The sequence below is a fragment of the Octopus sinensis genome, linkage group LG2, assembly GCF_006345805.1.
Source record: "Octopus sinensis linkage group LG2, ASM634580v1, whole genome shotgun sequence".
Taxonomy (NCBI): Eukaryota; Metazoa; Mollusca; class Cephalopoda; order Octopoda; family Octopodidae; genus Octopus; species Octopus sinensis.
Window position 1 is genome coordinate 180,694,848 of NC_042998.1, and position 22,446 is coordinate 180,717,293.

Consider the following 22,446-nt stretch of genomic DNA (forward strand, 5'->3'; position numbering starts at 1 on the left):
GTATAAATTCATTAAAAAATGAATAATCTATCCTGTGAGCTAAGATTTAAGACTCCGAAATCCAGTTAAGCTGTTATTATGCATGAACACTCAAATAAAATATTTCTTCATCAAGAAAATATATTTGTTGATAAGTCTGTAAAAAATGGAAACAGTAAATAAATAAATAAAATAGAACAGTTATTAATTTGACATCTTGCTTCCACACTTGATTTACTTTTCTTCATCTTTCATTCAATATTGTCAAAGACAATTCTAGATATTTTAAACAAGTGATGCCTACAGTTTGGCTATATTTACTTTGCGCTTAAGAAAGTTCAAACCTGTAGGAAATTAATTCGTGTTATTCTCAGAGTTCTTTATGTTTATTTATTATATAAACTAAAAGAAAAAAACATTACAGAATGATCTGTGAAGGGAATTATTTAACTTTTATCAATATATACCACTCGGTGGAACAAGAGGCGACAAATAGCTATAATTTTTGCTTTTATTTTGTTAAAGGTTAAAGGAAACAGATTCTATTTGCGAATTCATCATTCAAATTCACACACCAACTAGCAAAACTTACGTCATCTTATCGCGCCTATGTACCTTATAATAAAATAAATTGGCCGTAACAAGTTCTAAAGCATTTTGTTTCCCACTTTTTTTTTTGTATGTTCTTTCTTTCCCACTTCTTTACCTTATTTTCATCTCATATATCTTCTCCGTTTTCTCTCTCTTTCTCCTTTTCTTTCTTGCTATTTCTTTCTCTCTTTTCTCTTCTCTCTCTTCACTTTCTTCTCTCTTTCTCCCTCTCCTCTTCACGCTCTTTCACACACTCACACACACAAGCACACACTAGTGCATGCACAGACAGATACATTTTCATAATTATTTGCTTATCTAAAACCATTTCTAACAGGAGTCCATTATTCTTACGCACAAATACATTCTCGCACATAAAGAATATATGTAGTTGTATGTGCATGTGTGCGTAAGTATGTATATGTGCACGCGTGTGTGTGTATTCATGTATATGTGTGAATTCCTGTATGTATATGTATGTATATATATATATATATATATATATATATAGGTACACGCACACACACACGTACTCACAAATACATACATATATACATACACATAATCACACTCATAAGTGTGTTCGCCTCTCAGCAATTTTAGCTTAGATATAGGAACAAACATACATAGGCAAATATAGAGGCAAATACTCAAACACATATACACATATGTATTTGTATTGTATGTATATATATATATATATATATATATATATATATATATATATATTGTTATATATACTGTTATATATAACAGACATCGTTAGAACAGAAAGTTCCTCAGTGATGTCGAAATTGGAACTCACTGTCAAACATATCCTTTTGCGGCTAATCGTGATGTGTAAATCTATTGGATGATCCCTTTGTTAATATTGGCATTCTATTCTTACTATATAAAACGTACACAAAAACAAACATTCATGCACATACACACACACACACACACACACACCACACACACACACACACACACACACACTATATATATATATATATATATATATATATATTTATTTATTTATTAAAAAAAAAATTTGAAATGCCACTATATAAGATAAATTTAAATTTTCTTAGAGATTTTACTTGTTTCGGTTCTTTTTGAAAAAACGAACCTTATCAAAAATACTTTTAAAAGTTAAGTGCAATAAAAAGTTCATAAACGTTTCTTACTAGTCTCATCAGAGTCCACATTGCGATGCTTTGTGGCGGGTGGAAGCATAATGGCTGTCTTGCGCGTCCACTAAGCCAACAATTCTAGTAAACGCACAAGACAGCCATTATGCTTCCCCCACAAAACGCCACCACGTGGACTCTGCTGAGACTAGTAAGAAACAATTAAGAAATTTTTTATTACACTTAACTTTTAAAAATATTTTTGATAAGGTTCGTTTTTTCACGAATAACCGAAACATGTTAAAATCTCTAAGAAAATTAAAATATATCTTATATAGCGGCGTTTTCAAACTTCTTTTTTGTAAATATATACCCACTCGTATGCCACCTACACTTTATATATATGTATATATATACACATACTTATGCAAAAGGAGAGAGACTAAGTGAGAGAGAGCAGAAAGAGAAAGAAGGAGATAGATATATAGATATATAAATGCATATATACAATACTGTTTTATTGTGTGATGCTTATGTATGTGTAAATATATATATATATATATATATATATATATATATACATATATATGTGTGTGTGTGTGTGTGTATGTAAATGTAAATATATATATATATACATATGTGTGTATGTATACATAGACATGCGTGGGTGCGCACGTGCGTGTGTGCGCGTGTGTGTATGTGTGCGCGCGTGTGTATGTATGAATGTGTGTAGTACATATAATTTTCTCTCAGCTTCACCTCATTTCCCGCATCATTTTTATATTTACATTCAACAGCTTAAGTGTTCAGGTTTGCACCAACGTCGCCAATTTCTTTAGTGCATGATTTCCTCCTCGAATATTCCAGTATCATTATTAGGGCATGAAAAGATGATCTTTACTGCCAACATTAGTACCAGGGCGTGAATAACAGACCGTTACTTTTCTACCAAATATTTATCAGACATCTTCAGTCACCTATTAAATAAAATAACAAGCTATCTTAAAATGAATCACTGGGGATTAATGCTGAATTTCGGTTGATAAGATCCACAACTAGCCTCGTAGCATCTAAAGACAAGTAACACTATGATGTTTGGTAAATTACATTAATTTAGTGCCTATACTTCCATGCTGGTTACAAATACACAGTTACGCCAATGATAATAAACATACGCGTTGTTTGGATATCACTTTTTTATTGACTGTCAACCGGTTAAATATCCCACCACCTAACTAATCGATCGTTTGTTTAATACGTTGATTAAATAATCAATCGGCTGTTTGCTTCTCAAAATTCTTTCGTTGCTATTCGCTACCTCATCAATGATATGCTCAATCTCTCTCTTCAATGCAAACATTATTATTATTATTATTATTATTATTATTATTATTTATTATTATTATTATTATTATTATTATTATTATTATTATTATTATTATTATCATTATTATTATTATTGAGTGAGAGAGCAGTGCATGCCATCAAAGTGACACACAGGTAAATTATACGAAACCCATTATACCCATCATTACTACCCGTCTGATAAGGGAATACCAGGCACATGCATCACAACCATATGTGCGCGACATGGTGATCTCATATCGAGATAAACAGCACATGACCTTGCAGATGGGGCCCAGTTAGAATTTTCTTCTGGTTGAGTAGCCCATCCCACTCAAATGGTCCCTGAATAAGGATTGTTTAGGAATGTTGAGCGAAACACTCATGTTTCCAAAGGTGAAGTATCCAAACCTCCAAGAATCCCTTTCAGCACACGGTTATGATGCTCCCCCACAACTCCTGCATGTGATCATAGATGCACATATCGTCAGCCACTAAGGGACATGCTCCACTAGTTATGGTCAAACAATTGACAAGCAAATCTGTGGTATTAGGCAGAATATTTGGTGTAGCCCATCTTTTATACCAAGACAAAACAAAGTACATGATAACACCTCCAATCAGTTAAGATCAGAAGCCATGAGAGCCACTGCCTGGTACTGCATCAGGGCATTTATTATTATTATTATTATTATTATTGAGTGAGAGAGCAGTTCATGCCATCAAAGTGACACTGGGGTAAAATATACGAAGCCCAATATACCCATCATGACTACCCGTCTGATAAAGGTACACCAGGCACGTTATAATTTGACTGAAAGCTTGCGGAGGGAAAGTGGCAGGAGCAGTAGCGAAATATCTTCATGTAATACAATACAGATATTTAAATTGATAAGATTTTTTTTCTAAGGATGTGGACAGTACTTGTCAGCAGAATCTTTTGGATTTCTCTGAATTATGGTTCTCCTGGAATCTTATCTAGCTGTTTCTGACATCCCTATCTTATCTACCTAGGGCATCCACAATAACAGGAACAGTTCTCCATTTAAGATGCCACATCTTTTGTATTTCAGTTTCCAGGTCCTTATATTTACTTAATTTGTCAAATTCCTTTGCAGAAATATTTTTATCAGTGGGAGCATTTACATCTATTGGTCTACCAGTATTTTCTTGCCTGTCTTTAATGACTATGTCTGGTCGATTAGCCTGGATCGTTGTGTCGGTGTTGACTGGAAAGTCCCAGAGGCTAGTGACGTTTTCGCCCGGCTTGCTAACGTTTCTGACAGCTCACTGCATTTATCAAAAGAGAAAAACAAAATCTTAGATAAGAATATTTCACATTTGAGTTCCTACACTTGATAAATAAAACAATATTTTAATTATTGCTACATTCATTTTTTTAATTATTTCCAACATTAAAATAGTGCATTATCAAGGTCAGTCGATTCGTAGAAACAGTAAAACAGCGCACAAAATCCACTACAGTATTTTGTTATGCATGCAGTTCGAATTCCACTGAAGTCTACTTTGCTTTTAATCCTTCCAGATTTAATAAATCAGTTGCAGAGTCGTTATGACCGACTACACTCCGCCTCAACAATTTCTGACATTATGTCTGATAGAAATTTACATTAAGGAATTTAAATTTTAAATGCATTATTGCGTTCAGAAATGTGGTATATGTTACAGGGCAAAACAATACGGTTTCGGCTTACGAATGCCATAATACGTTTCGAATTTAACTTCAAAACAATTTCTCGTTTCCTATCCTTCAAATGATCTTGAAAGGAGTATTCTTCCCTTACTAAGTTTGTAGAGATTTCGCTAAACAAATTGCTAATACTTTCCAGTATTCCGATATGAAACTCGATTCAATGATTGGGAGAACACAGCGTAACGTTTAGATTGAATTACTCCGCAATTCTTACTAGTGTTTGTGATGCATATAAGAGGGCGTTTATAGGAGATCGTATTAGAGCTTCTATGCTTTTAACAGTAATGTGAAGTCACATACGTTCAAATATGTTATTGATACAGTATATAAATCAGTAGTTTCACCCAGTTCTAAAACATATATTATTATAGAATTTTATTAAATAACTTTATCTTAGCAAAATCAAATCGTTTGTGTACTTCAGTTTAACCTTATAATTCACTAAGAAATTAACGCTAATTTAAGTGAATATTAGATTCTCTATAAGACCGTAATGTAAACAAATGATTTCCGCGAGGTATGATTGTGTATCAGATAGCAATGGTGTGACTGAACTTAATTATACCAGGTCAGCGGAGACTAAGATAAGAATATGAAAGCATAAAATGATTCTACTAGCTTTAATAAACAACTTAGAATGTGTTTACTGAGGCGAAGGGACACTTCAAAACTACACACACACACACCTATATATATATATATATTATATATATATATATAGGTGTGTGTGGTGTGAGAGAGATATATATACATATGCATATATATGTATATATATATATATATATATATATATATATATATATATATATATATATATATATATATATATATATAATATATATATATATATATATATATATATGTATATATATATATATGGGAAAAGAAGTCAAGATAAAAAATGCTAAAATAATTTTATAAAAGACATTCAGTACTGGTTTCAGTCATTCAGACTTTTTCAACTGTAAATATGGAAAACTTTTCTTTTAATTTTTCCAAAATTTAATTGTTTTCCATACTTACAGTTGAAAAAGTCTCAATGACTGAAGCCAGTACTGAAATGTTTTTTATAAAATTATTTTAGCATTTTCTATCTTGACTTTTTTTATCCATATATATCAACTCGTGTGCTCATTTTCAACCTTCTACATATATATATACATATGTGTGTGTGTGTGTGTGTGCGCGCGCGTTTATATACATATGCATGTATGTGCTTGTGTGTGTGTGTGTGAATCTACAGATTTTTATTCTGTGTGTTTGCTATTTTTCATATTATTCTGACCCAGACCTCTCTTTCAATAAGAATGTCTATATTCTTAACAGATGTGATTAGTATATCAGTCTAAAGTAGTCGAGGATGATCATATGTCAATTGTCATTTATTTACAAAGCGTGAAATCAAGATTTTCATATAAGTATTTATGGGGCCAATGGAAGTCGTATTAAATCTATTCATCGGCCTACTGATTAAAGGAATCTTACGTCAATTATTTTTATCGTGAATTTAAATTTAGAGAACTCTTTTCGTTATTTGGTTACACAAAAAGCAGTGCTCATAAATTTTTAAAGAATATCTGAGAAAGGCAAAATCATTCTGAGACCTAAAAACTGGTTTAAATGCTTCAATGGGCCAGCTGAGTGTGTTAAACCAGACATTAAAAAATGAAGTCTTTTAATAGGCATGAATAGAGACAGTCCTACCAACGGACTTCCGCAGTCTTCATCGACTCAATTTTATTAAAAAGACTTCGTACAAGCAAGGCTGTTTTTGAAGACACTTGTCCAAAATGCCAAACAATAGAGTGGAAATGGGAACCACGTTATTGTGATACTAAGTGCTTAGTCACACAATAATCTGTAGGAAAGCATGCTGTGTTATCGTACAAATGTGCACGTAGTCCATTCTGAAATGAGAGTCATCTCCGGAAGGTGCAGCAAGTTCAGTTCCAACTAAATAAATTACTCACGTTGTTGCACGCTGCTTTTGTACTTGTTACCACTGATGTTGCTTCGACAGAGTTACTATTGCTGTTGTGTACACACACGTATCGAGTAGATTTATGATCTAAATCATTCTAGCCATGACTACCTAAACATTTTAAAGTATAGTTTATCTAAAATTATATTATCCACTGTGTTCCTCTACTCTTAGGGCAGCAAAATGTGATTTTAAAATGACTTGACGACTGCACGGCAGTAATGAGTGAGACTATTTACTATTTAGTCGGGCAACCAATCTCCATCACACTTACATACTGACATTAAGTCTTAGAGAAGTATACTATCCAGAGACAGGAACATGTAAAGGGAGCTCGTTATATTTCTAGAATTATCGATCTGGTCCACATGAATTAATAACACTTCGGGAAGATATCGGCTATAAAATACGAAATTAATTTTAAAATAAAAAGTAGTCTGCCGTTAGACAAAACACATATAATTTCTAATTAGTAGAAAAATTGTCAGTGACTTAGTGACCTTTACAATCTTTTAGAATAAGCTCCCCAAACTTCGTTATTCATTAAATTAAAACTATTTCTCGGTTTGATCGATAAGCTACTGAAATGTGTGTATGTGTGTGTGTGTGTGCGTAAGTGGCTGTATGTGTTTGGGTCTGTGTGTATATACAGACACACGATTACACACACATAAACACAACACACACACACACAAATATATGTGTGTGTATCTATAGTATTTGAAGTCAAGTGTGTGGTGTTTATATGTATCTCCACATTTGTTTATATATACGCATGCATATGCATGTATATATACATATATGCATATTTATGAAAAAAATATATATATACTAAGTATATATCCATTTATATATGAATATATACTTGTATTATATATGAATATATACTTGTATTTGAATATATACTTGTATATATATACATATACACCATATGTATATATATGTATATATATGTGTGTGTATGTGCACACACGTACATATATATGTTTTTACGTATGTATGTATGTATATATGTATGTATGGATGTATGTATGTATGTATGTATGTATCTATGTATGCATGCACGTATGTATATATGTATGTATGTATGTATGTATATATGTATGTATGTATGTATGTATGTATGTATGTATGTATGTATGTATGTATGTATGTATGTACAAACATAGACAATAGCTTCCGCCTCAGAATATATAGTTTATTCTATAGAAAATATATGTACGTACCACTAATCTGTCATCCAATATTTCACATAATAATTTAATTTCAAAGAAAGATTTATTTTATTTTTTATTCATTTTACTTTATTATATTTTATTACTTTCTTCTTTTCAGATTTACCGACGAAGCGTGTTGTACTTTTACGTGTCAATTTAAAAGCTACCTTTTATGAACATTTAATGCGTTGCAAGTCAAGCTACGGTTTTATACTCACCAATACTGAAAAATATAAGATAGGACTCACTTGTGGCACATAAATCTCAAATGAATTTTTTTTCCAGACAGCTGTTTACGTTTTTGTTTTGTTTCTTTCTTTAAGTTTTCTTAATTTTAACTAAATAAACTTCGGATAAATATAATTAATGTTTACTGAGATAAATCAAGTATTTATGAGCCGCTCATTCCCCCCCCTTCCCCCATCCCCCCTCTCTCTCTCTCACACACACTATATATATATATATATATATATATATATATATATATATTTATCTATCTATTTTCTATTTCATTCAGCGAGTGGTTTATCAGTTTAAAAGTCTAAAACTGACTTGAGAATTGTTAAAATTAATAAGGAAAGATACAAAATATACAGATAATATTGATGATGATGATGAGGATGACGACCACGACGAGGAGGAGGGGAGGAGGATACTACTAATAATAGGGACATGCTACTAATAATGATTGGCAAGAGCATTTTTTTATATAGTTTATTAAAAATATAAATTTAATTACTGTTCCCATACGCATTTGTATATACACACATATGCCTAGATACATGTACATATATATATTTGAATTTATGTATATATATATATATATATATATATATATATGTGTGTGTGTGTGTGTGTGTGTGTGTGTGTGTGTGTTAATGTTAGCCTTCGGATGTAAGAGTACGCGTTTCTTCGAGAGAGAGATACAGACAGATAGCGTGTGTGTGTGTGTGTGTGTGTGTGTGTGTGTGTGTGTGTGTGTGCGTGCGTATGTGTTTTTTTCATTTTGTTAGCAATCATAAAATTTGAATAAAAGTCAGGTTTAATATATGGTCGTCCTGACTGTGTGATTTGAACCGCAAAGTTTTATCTGACTGACCACTTCAAAGTGTATCTTTCTTTTATTATGCCAATAAATGTGACTTCCGATAAATAATCTAAATTATTATTGTTATTATCAGTATTATTATCATTATTATCATTATTATTATCATTATTATTATTATTATTATTATTATTATTATTATTATTATCATCATCAGTATTATTATCATCATCACCACCTTTATTATTATTATTATTATTATTATTATTTATTATTATTATTATTTTCATTATTATTATTATTATTATTATTATTATTATTATTATCATTATTATTATTATTATTATTATTATATTATTATTTTTATTATTATTATTATTATTATTTTTATTATTATTTATTATTATTATTATATATTATTATTATTATATTATTATTATTATTTTTATTATTACTATCATCATCATTATGTTTATCGCTACCCTCAAAATTATTATCGCTTCTTAGATCGAAGGAAAAATAGAAATTTTTTGTCACATTTCAATTAACTATTAACAAGCGAAATATATAAATCACAGCTCATTAAATTGGAAAAGATATATTGCCCTATTTAGTGACAAACGGATTTATATGACACAAGGTTCATAATAGTATTGAAACCAGCAATACAAGAGTTATCTCTATTGGCTCATGCTTCATTCATGTCTGATAAATAAGGTAACTTTGACCTCCTGTCTATGACAATCGGAGATGCAACAATTGAAGCGCAGCAGAATTTAAAACTGTGTTGGAATTTTCTGGGAGTTGTGCAGATACTAGAATATCACATGACTGTAAGGACGCATACAATATCCACTTAAGTTATTGATATTTTATTTTAAATATTAAAATATATATATAAAAGAAATTAGATCAATATTGATTCTTTACTAAGAACGTTTTTTTGTTTTTCTGATTTATGACAAAAACATATTGGGACGTGGAAATGGTCGTGCTTATCAAAAAACCTTGTTGTAATCGAGGGAAGTGAAACAACTGCATTAGGAAGAGGCAAACAAAATAGCCTATCTGATTCACCAAAAATTTTCCACTGCGTTATGGTGATAACTTCTCGACAAATAACAGAGTTTGTGATAGCTTTTGACAAGTACGAATGTCCCGTCTTTTACAATATGGATTCGTTGACTGTTATGAGGTTCGGGGTAATACAGAATCATTAGATACATTACTGAAATTGAAGCACTTCAACTGAGAATCAGATGCGAGAATTTCACCAGAGAATTCATTCTAGCTCTTAACGCCCGCCTCAAAACGGATAATATTTCTTATATCTTCTATATTATAAGGTAGGTGATATATATTATAATATAGATGATAATAATATATATATATTATATCAGATACGAAAAAGTACGTATGAAAAATGAAATCATGGCGTGTGTGCCTTTCCAGTGGACATTAGCGTCTTGATGGGGTTGGTGTTAATCAGGAAATCGATCGCTAGTTGCGAACTTCTGTAGACGATTGATTTTCCCCGCTTCAGTTTACTAAACGGTAAACAGAAGGCAACAGTAGTCACACGAGAGATGGAAAAGGATCAGATGACAGGATATGGAAGCAATTTTATAGACCTTGTTTTATATCACAGAACTCCGAGTCCACATCTTTCTTTCACCCAAAAGTCATTTTTTTCCCAATTTCAATCTTTCCACCCCATTCTCCAAAGGACCATAATCAATATTTTCTTCATTAATAATACACGATTCATGCAGTCAGTTGCATGTGTTCATGTCAGTCGTGGCACTTCAATGTTATTTATCATCGTCGTCGTCATCATCATCATCCTCATCATCAATTCATCATCATAAATTCAGTAATATCAGCAGCAATATCACCATCATTCAATCAGAATTGTCAATCTCATACAAGCCTCCCTTGCATTTGTCCTAACAGTTTTGTTTATGGCTGTGTTTTCGCCACTTGAGAATAAGTGTTTACCTAAATACATGGTAAAGCTTCTAGATAAGTGCTTACGCCTTTGAATATATGAGTGTTTACACAGCATTTATGCATTATATATCTCAATAACAGCAATAAAACCTACATAGTTTATAGGTTTTTACAGCGGATTTTTAATTCTAAATGATTTTATGTACATATTTATGTACACACAAAGAGGATACGCTCCAATAAGCCAATTTTTTTAAATGTATATAATAACTATTTACGTATTAATACGGTCATTTGGTGTATTAGCAGAATTTCAGACAATGAGTTGCAGTAATTCAGGTTGGTTAGCAGCCGCATCACTGTCCCAATTCTGGGAGATTTGGTTAAGATAATAGTCACTACCCTTACACTTCTGATAAATTTTGTGATATCAATCTATGTTACAAATATATATGATCTTCTAGTTGATTTACTACAGAGAGTCTTTGTCAAAACGAAATACCTTGTGTTTACCCAACGAGCAAGTGAGCGTTACTGGTCATTGTGTGTTTTTTTTATAAATTGTTTTGATATATGTAGTTATTCTCTTAAGGGTGTACCTCACCTTTGAATGTGCATTTGTATTTATGGGTTTGTGAATATGTATTTATTTAAAAATTATTTATAATGAAAATATAATATCTCTTTCCCTTCACTAGGAGTATAGTAAATTTTGCCCGAAATTCAGAAGCAATTCTCTTCTCAAGGTTATGTCTTGTAATCTTTCCCCTTTCTCTCTCTCTCTCTCTCTCTCTCTCTCTCACACACACACACACACACACACACACACACACACACACACACACACAGTTCGTCTCCTCCTCACTCTCGCCGCTCTTCTGTTCGCTTCTATTATCTATGGGTTTACTTGCCAACAACCTATCTCAGATAAAGAGCAAATGCTATAAAGGAAAGATTCAACACACCTCACAGAAATTGAACTTTCCGGCCTTTATATACACACACACACAAACAAGCAAGCACACACACACACACACACACACACACACACCACACACACACACACACACACACACACATATATATATATGTGGAGGTGCAATGACCCAGTGGCTAGGGCAGCGGATTTGCGGTCGTAGGATCGCGATTTCGATTCCCAGACCGGGCGTTGCGAGTGTTTATTGAGCGAAAACACCTAAAAGTTCCACGAGGCTCCGGCTTCACGTGGCGATCCCTGCTGTACTCTTTCGCCACAACTTTCACTCTTCTTCTGTTGGCCTGCTCACTTAGCCAGCGGTGTGGCGTCATTTGAAGGCTAAAACAATGCGAAGCGCATTGTGACCAGCGACGTGTAGCAACATCTGATAGCTTGGTCGGTCACGGTGACCACGGTGATCACGGTGATATATGTATGTATGTTTGTATTAAGCCATCTTGCTAAACTATACTTATTAATAATTCTCAGATGAATATACATTCTTTGTTATTCGTTTCACTTCATTTCGTTATAATATTAATATTACTATGCATTTTTCGCAGGGAAAATTAATTAACAAACCCTTTGTCGTTGACGTCCTACTATTGCTTAATCAGAGTACAGCAGACAATGACTGGGATTTACTCTGCTAATACAATAAAACCATGGCTTTCATTTACTCTGTATCACTAGACAATTTCGCCTATCATACCTTCTAATATAAGCTTTAGCGTAGGAGTTATATTTTTATATTCCTCTCAATATCACTTCAAAGAAATACGTTAGTTTACTCTTACTGCGGAAATTGTAGGGATTTCTTCCGTTAAATATCGCCGCATAGCTTGCTTTAAACAGTTAACTATATATTAAGAATAGTTTTTTTTCTTGATTCTATCTTTTAGGTTCTATTATGATCGAAATTTCTTCATTTTCTTCCCTTATAGATAATTATTTGCTAATTCGCATACCTGATTTCACATGAAAAATACTGCCAACTATGAATGAAAAGCGAAGTTAAATAATCTTAGTCATTATTTCATGAAAGGATTCAAGTATAAAAGACCATTCAATTTTCTTTACTTTTACTACTTACAATCCCCTACAATCCCCTCACTCGAATGTAAATTAATTAACTCTCAGTACCTTAGCCTAATACCACTCAATAATTCTTCATCCGTGACATTCACGTTTCCTTCAATTCGTTATATTCACTGCAGAGTTGTAGTTGTTGTTTAGCCCCAGGTCTGAACCACGATGAAAGATGTTCCTGCCGTAACCATCTCATCGTTTAATCCGACAAAATTTATCTTGGATTATACGTCAGAACGCGTCCTTTTCTTTTTCAGATGATAGAGTGTAGTTTTGCAGAGATTAACTTAGTACTTCTAAGAGGCTTCTTAATTGACTCGTGACTCCCAAAGTAAATATGATAAGGCACTTGCATGCATATGGCTTCTACTTACCGCAGATGTGTCATATAGTATTGGGTTGTCCGGAAAGTTCGTGTCGATTTATAGTAGCTTACATTTCGACTTATTTTAGAACATGGTTGAGTCCATAAAATAGGATTTCACTACACCTCCATTTAGAGCACAGGTTAAGCTATCTTTTCGTGGAAGAAGGTTTATGTTCCTATAACCTGTGTTAATTCTATAACCCTTTAAAATGGAAGATAAGAAAGTTCATTTTCGGCACTTGATGCTTTGGGAACCAGACAATAATTGCTGCAGCTCGGCTGGGATGTGTTGCCCCATCCTCTATATTCACCAGATATTGCTCCTTCAGATTTCCACTTATTCAAGTCTCTGCAGAATAGTCTTAATGGTAAAAATTTCAATTCCTTGGATGTCGTAAAAAGATACCTTGATGAATTCTTTGCCATGAAACTACCTCAATTCTGGGAAGAGGGTATTTTCAACTTAAAGGAAAGATGGAGACGCATTGTGCAACAAAATGGTTCATATTTGGTTGGTTAAAAATGTAATCAAGTATTTATTAACCTTTTTCTTTCCTCTAAACATCGGCACGAACATTCCGGACAAGCCAATAGTTTCATAGTAGAAGATTCATCTCTGGTTTAAGCAACATCATTTTTCAACAGACGTAGAGATACTTTCTCCTAAAGTAAAACATATAACAATTTGTATTTTCCTGCTATGTTAAAGATACATATTTACGAACAAATATCAATCAGAAAAGCTTTCTTCGAATACAGATTCATTTTCTCTCATTTGGATCGATTACAATCAAGAAAAGATTGGTACTCTCGCATTGAAGAAGAAAAAAGGATTCAAAAATAAAAGCTGAATGAAAGAGAAAGGAACGAGAAATAATTAGTTGGTGTTTCGTATTTAGATATTTCTCTCTGTTCCTGAAATGAAAGATTTATATCTTAGATTGTCATATTTTGAATCGAAGAAAAGATTCTCTGATAGAAACAACGTCCTGGGGATAGAGGTTAAATTGTAATGGTGCGATAAATTCTGATTCAATTCATTGTCTGGGGGCAGAATTGATCTTATATTCATACAATTGTACACAGCACGTTTAAGTATGGTAATTATATAGATAAATAAGAGAAGGAGAGAGAGAGAGAAGAGAAAGAGAGGAGAGGAAGAAGGATGAGTGTGTGGACATGTATGTGTGCTTGTATGTAATGCGCTTGTGTAGATGTTAGAAGGGTTCCCCACCATCACCATTGGTAACACGAAACGAAATTTGATGGCTACGGGTAAACATTAGAAATTTGCTGTGTTCAATGGTTATATGCGTAGATTTAATAAGAACTCTGGTACACAGCGAAAGTCGTATATCCATTCCGTCCCATAGAATCTACCAGGTAGGTTCTGGTGTTTGCTTTCATCTTTTCTGCATCCAAAACTATGATAGGAAATAATTGTGTAGAGAACAATCATAGCGTCCTGGATAAATCTAACAGACAGAAATCATTCCTAAAATTATATTTTTTCAAGTATATTTTCTATTATCACAGCACGTCAGTGGGTTCAAAGAATACTTGGATATCGTATCATATCAGCCTATTATAGCCATTTCAAATTTTGGAACACGGCCAGTAATTTTAGGATGATAGAAGATAGCATCGAACCCAGATCTTCAGTAATAGATTATCTTACAAACACCAAGATAAAAAAAAAACGCTTCGGGTATTTTTGAACTCACAATACGAAGACGGAAGATATGCTGTTGAGCTTTGCGTGCCACGTACTAACGGCTCAGCTAGCTCACCGCCTCAGTACTCAGCTAAAATATTTTATAAGAATTTAACTAGAGAGACAAATATATGCTGCAACGTGAAATTACATGTTCGGTACTATGATAAATGAAGTTGTATGATGTGAAAGAAGTTGAATACGTTTAAGTTAGAAAGCTTTAAATATATCTGATTGAATATCTGGGTCAAAAGTTCGCTTCACAGTCATCCCTCAGCATATCATCTTTAAGGAAGTGAAAAAATTCAAGGTAAAACATCACATTGAATAGAATTTTAGTATGGAATCCCATCATATACATGCGTGGTCTGTTGTTGCATGTGTTTATAGGTATGTGCGTGTGAGTGTATGCTCGTGTATGCTCGTGCATGCATGCGTGTGTGAGTGTGTGTGTGTGTATATGTGTATTTGTAATTAGTGATGATTTAGTTAAAAAGAAGGGAATTCAAAATTGAGGTAAATATATGCAATACTTAAAGTACAGATTAGAATAATATATTTAAGGAGAAGTGGTGTTTACAAGCTAAGTTATGTTTCATTCATGGAATTTTTTCGAGAATTCATTTAAGGATATCACTGCACATTGAATAAATTATGTGCTCACAGAAGCGTATATATATATATATATATAGGTAAACAGTAAAAATAATTACAGACATGGACAAGAACATGAAACACCACAGAGACGACACAAGAACCACAGGACGGGACATTCGAAGCCCTCAGTCATCAGTCAAGAACCAGATCATCTTAGCAATTTCGGCTGATTAATCTTGAGATTGCTCCGATATGGGCAGCCCGCCAAGGGAAATCTAAGCCAAGCGCATTAGATCCCCTGGAAGAAAGCTTCGAATGTATACAACACGAGGACGGAAAACGAACGAAGTACACGAACAAAATACAGAATACCTGACACCAATAAGAATACAAAAACGTAAAAACAATAACGGTAAAAATAAAAACAAAACGAAACCAGGACGTAGGACAAGGTCTTTCGACAGGACGAGTTGAGTATGGTGCTGGCTTGTGAAGTTGTGCCTAATGGCCGCAGGGAGACGAACAAATACGTGTTGCTTCGGCGGCTGCTGGAACGAAAAGAGCGCTCAACAACGGCTAGCGGTCACGTGAGAACAAAAGACAGGAGAAAAGGGACAGATGAAAAGAGAGAGAATGTGACCGAGGGAGGAGAAGAAAGAGACAGATCGAGGGGGGCTGGAGGTGAGAGAGATAGAGAAACGTAGAAGGGGGGGAAGACGGATGGAGGGGTTTAAAGAAAAGGAAGGGGAATAAAGGAGGAGAGAGGAGAAGAGAAGAGACAGATTAAGAGTCGTATCAATGCTAGAGAAAAAAATATACTTATCGTATAAGGAAACTTGTGGATACGTAGCCGCCGATTATATAGGTAAACAGTAAAAATAATTACAGACATGGACAAGAACATGAAACAACCACCACGAGACGACACAAGAACCACAGGACGGGACATTCGAAGCCCTCAGTCATCAGTCAAGAACAATCATCTTAGCAATTTCGGCTGATTAATCTTGAGAATTGCTCCGATATGGCAGCCCGCCAAGGGAAATCTATATATATATTAATATATATATATATGAATGCGTGTGTCTGTATGTCTCTGTGTATGTGTATATTTATCTATATATATATATAATATATATATATATATATATAATATATAATATATATACGTTTAAATATTTGTTGTGCAAGATTTTTTATGTGAAGTCGTGTGTTGAAACAGATATTATTATATTTCGGATGGTCATATTGCCAGTTTAAAGCCAATAAAAACACACGCACTAATATATTGGTGTTATTTTGCTTCAGTGTTATTTATTTTTTACGTTAATCTTAATCTTATTTCGGCCAGAGTTCTTTCGTCACACTCCTGTGACCGCATCAGTGGTCCTTTGTTTTCTTCTTTCTTATTTGTGTCTCTCCTTACTAACCGTCAGCCATTTTGTATTTCTATTGTATGTCTTCATTTGTGCATGCTTATATCTCTATGTGCGTCTATGTTTATTTAATGAGTATGTGTGGGGGGGATGCCTGTAATATTTGTATCTTCTGTTTATATACGTTCATGTAATTTGTTAATTAAGATTAATGTAAAAAATAAATAACACTGAAGCAAAATAACACCAAATATATAGTGCGTGTGTTTTTATTGGCTAAACTGGCAAAATGACCATTCCGAAATATATCAATATGTGTGGCTTAGTGGTTAGGGTAATCGGCTCACGATCGTAAGGTCGTGAGTTCGATTTCCGATGGAGCGATGTATCCTTGAGTAAGGCTCTTTATTTCACGTTACTCCAGTCCACTCAGCTGACAAAAATGAGTTGTGCCAGTAATTCAAAGAGCCGTGCACTTGTCACACTCTGTGTCACGTTGAAACTCCCTGAGAACTATGTTAAGGGTACGCATGACTGTGGAGTGCTCAGCACGTTAATTTCACGAGCAAGCTGTTCCGTTGATCGGATCGACTGGAACCTTCGTCGTCATAACCGACAGACTGCAAGTTATTGCTAATACTGAGCAGAATATCACAATGATACAAAGGTTGAGATGTTTTAAGGTCCATTTTATGTGTTTGCATCATCAAACCTGTTCTTCACTTATATTTTGATGAACTCTGTCAAGAAACATGAATGCCATTATGGAGAATTATTCTGTACCGATGTCAATGAAGAATATATATCTGTTATGTGAATAACATATAGAACACGGTGCTTCATTTCAATTTACCAAGTTGAATGTAGCTTTGGTCAGCAGGAACTGATATCATCAGACGGTATCAAACGGCGAGCTGGCAGAAACATTAGCACGCCGGGTGAAATGCGTAGCCGTATTTCGTCTGCCGTAACAATCTGAGTTCAAATTCCGCCGAGGTCGACTTTGCCTATCATCCTTTCGGGGTCGATTAAATAAGTACCAGTTACGCACTGGGGTCGATGTAATCGACTTCATCCGTGTGTCTGTCCTTGTTCGTCCCCTCTGTGTTTAGCCCTTTGTGGGTAGTAAAAGAAATAGTTATCAAACAAACATCTGAAGCGCAATACTCTCTCGTTGGTGGATCTGTAGCGGTATGCAAATTACTGCTCCTGTTCTCCTCCTGGTTTCCAGGTTAATTCCTCTTTCTTTTTCTATCACCAGCAAGAGGTTCTTTCTGCTGTCTCTCCCAGGTGTTATCAACACACACGCAATCAAACACACACACACACTCACTCAAACATGTACATACATACATATATATACATGTATATGTGTGTGTAAATATATATATATATATATATCTACACACACACATATATATATATATATATATGTATATATGATTGTATGTATGTATGTATATATGTATGTATGTATGTATGAATGTATGTATGTATGTATGTATTTATGTATGCATGTATGTATGTATATATGTATGTATATATGTATGCATGCATGTATGCATGTATGTATATATGTATGTATGTATGCATGCATGTATGTATGTATGTATTTATGTATGCATGTATGTATGCATGTATGTATGTATGTACGAATGTATATGTGTATATGTACATATTAAGAAAAAGAAAGTAGTCATAATTTGGACAAAAAAATATTTATTTAGTGCTTCCGTGCCTTTCGGGGATTCATTATTATTCATGAGGAATCCCTAAAAGGGACGAAAGCGCTAAATAAATACTTCTTACCCAAATCCTGACTACCTTCTTTTTCTTAATATATAAAATCTATATTCGACTTCAAACAATCTAAACACACACACGCATTTATAATTATATATATATACACGAATGAAATTTTTACCTTACATATTGCTTATCATGTATTTTAAATATCTGGATATTGCGTGTATACCACATATATCCTTATCTAACCTTGTAGGTAGCTTATTATTGCTGACACTCTCATTTAACAGCCTTGTGTTTGTATGTATCTGTACCTACATATATCAGCATATATTTATATCTATCTATATCCTATGTACGTTATATGTAAGTTTGTGCGGCTTAATATTTCATTCCGTCACTGTGAACGTATGTAATGTATATATAATATATATATATATATATATATATATAGGTAGATAGATAGATAGATAGATAGATAGATAGATAAATAGATAGATAGATAGATAGATAGATAGATAGATAGATAGATAGATAGATATACGTATATATATATACACATCCCTCATATATAAGTATGTGTGCGTGCGTGCGTATTGAAAATTTATACACCTTTATACACACACACGCACACATATATATATACCTAGACCACACACACATAAATAGGTGTGTGTACTTGCAGTTTGCTTGAAGTATTGCGGAATATATGAGAAATAGGGTATTATAGAATGCATAACAATGCAGTTTGAACATTAAACATCTATAACTCACAACAGGCATGCTAAACTAATCGGACGTATATTTTTCTTACTCCTCGCCTTAAGAAATTTTTAAAGGTGTATTTCCCTCGAAATATAAGGAATAATGAAATATGTCTATTGTAACGTAAAGTTTTTTTTTTCCTATCGTTATGTTTGATGTTTAGCGCTTTCTATCAGCATTGTTATGGCACTTCAGCATTCTGCAGCACACTTTTCATTTTATACATACATGCATTTATGTGTGCGTGGGAGAGAGAATGTGTGTGTGTGTGTTCGTGTGTGTGTATACATACATGCATGCATTCATATGTGCGTATATGCAAATGTATATATGCGTGTGCATGTATGAACGCGCATGTGTATTGTATACACATATATACACACACACTCACACACATACGCACAAAACACTCACAAACGTACACACACACTCTCACACATACACACACACACACACTCACACACATACACACACATAGGCGTATCATTATGAACTGTTTTTAACCATAAGAAGGTCACAACGCAGGTCTCAGAGCGTGCGCACTCAACATACACGCGCACACAAAAATAAGTATAGATGGTTGAATATATATATATATATATATATCAATTGTTGATAATTATATTATCTTTATATTTGCTCTATTTTGCTTGCATTATAGATTTTTGCTTCTATAAGCCTTATCTATTCAATCATCCTCATTATTTGGCCCCAATAATATAAATTCTTTCTTTTTAAAAAGCCTCACCGACCCCTAGCATCGCTACCCACACGAAATCCACAACATTCACAGCAACTATTAAGAACACGACTTCACACAAAATCTTTTTATCCCAAAATAGAACACCCTGTTTTCTCTCTTTCCTTCTTTTTTCTCTTCCCTTCTCTCTTTCTCTCTCTTTATGTATGTATGCATACATGTATGTTCGCATGTATATTCTTCCGAAGCACTCTCATAGTGCCGCACACAGTGTGACGTAGCATTATAAATAGAATCTCCATGTTTCCATGCTCAAAGACCGAAGATTCTGAACAGAAATCAACCATTGTAAGGAATTATACTATCAATCCCTTCAATAAAAAGATATAGATATGTCGATATAAGGAATATACTCACAAAAGCAATATAAGGAACAATATGATATGCTCTGAAACAGTCATTATCTACATGAAAATATATTGCACAATTTAAACCACTGCAAAAATTCAGATATCACAAAATATCAACAGCAAAATACATGTTTATTGTATATCTATCTTTCTAGCTATTTGTGTGCGCGATATATTATATTATATTATATTATATTATATTATATTATATTATATTATATTATGTTATATTATATTATATTATATTATATTATTATATTATATTATATTATATTATATTATATTATATTATATTATTATATTATATTATGTTATATTATTTATATTATATTATATTATATTATATTATATTATATTATATTATATATATTATATTATATATATTATATTATATTATATTAATGTTATATTATATTATATTATGTTATATTATTATATTATATTAATTATATTATATTATATTATATTATATTATATTATATTATATTATGTTATATTATATTATATTATATTATACTAGCAGTATCGCCCGGCGTTGCTCGGGTTTGTAAGGGAAATAACTATATAAGCATTTTTAGAGAGTTACTTCCCTTATAGATGCCAATTCGGGCTTTCTTAGCCATTTTTGTTTTGGTGTCTTCAAGCCATGAAGTCGTTGTTCTAAAAGAACGCTGGTCTCCTTCGCAACGCATTACGACATTGATTTCTTTACACTCCCTTCCCCACAGCTTCACGAGGGAGGGAAGGGGGAGAAGCAAACAGGTGCAGCTGTGAGCGTGGACGCCAACTCCGCCGCCATCGACACACGATGCATTTTAAGCATTAAAATGGAATAAAAAATGATGTTAAATTATTTTTAAAATCGTAGACTCATCGTTGACGCGCGCTAATAGTCAGACCGGCTCGATATGAATCACGACTATAAGATACCCGAATTTGGTTAAACTGCACCACAAAATGTGGGAGGAGTTAGGAATCTAAATCGAAGGGGACAGACACTCACACAACTAGAGTTTTATATATATAGATATGCTGATGTGGCTGAATGGTAAGAAGTTAGCTTCCCAATCACATGGTTCCGGCTTCAGTCCCACTTCGTGGCACCACTGCCAAGTGTCTTGTACTATAGTCCCTGGTAGATCAAAGGTTTATGTTTGGATTTGGTAGACCCAGATACAAACACATACACACACACTCACACAGACATATATATATTTATATGTGTGTATGAGTGTGTGTGTGCATATGTGAGTGTGTGTGTGTGTGTGTGTGTGTGTGTATGTATGTGTGTGAGTGAGTGTCTGCGTGTGAGTGGATGTCTGTGTTATCTTACCAGCAACGCTTGACAATTCGTTTCTACTCTAGGCACAAGGCCCAAAATTTTGGGGAAGAGGAACTGTCGATTATAGCGACCCCAGTACTTAATTTATCGATCCCGAAAGGATGAAAGGCAAAGTCGACCTCGGTGGAATTTGAACTCGGAACTTAAAGACAGACGAAATACCTATTTCCTTACTACTCACAAGGGGCTAAACACAGAGGGAACAAACAAGGACAGACAAACGGATTACGTCGGTTATATCGACCCCAGTGCGTAACTGGTACTTATTTAATCGACTCCGAAAGAATGAAAGGCAAAGTTGACCTCGGTGGAATTTGAACTCAGAACGTAGCGACAGACGAACTACCGCTAAGCATTTCGCTCGGCGTGCTAACGTTACTGCCAACTTGCCAACAACGCTTGATAATTAGTGTCAGTTTGTTTACATTCCT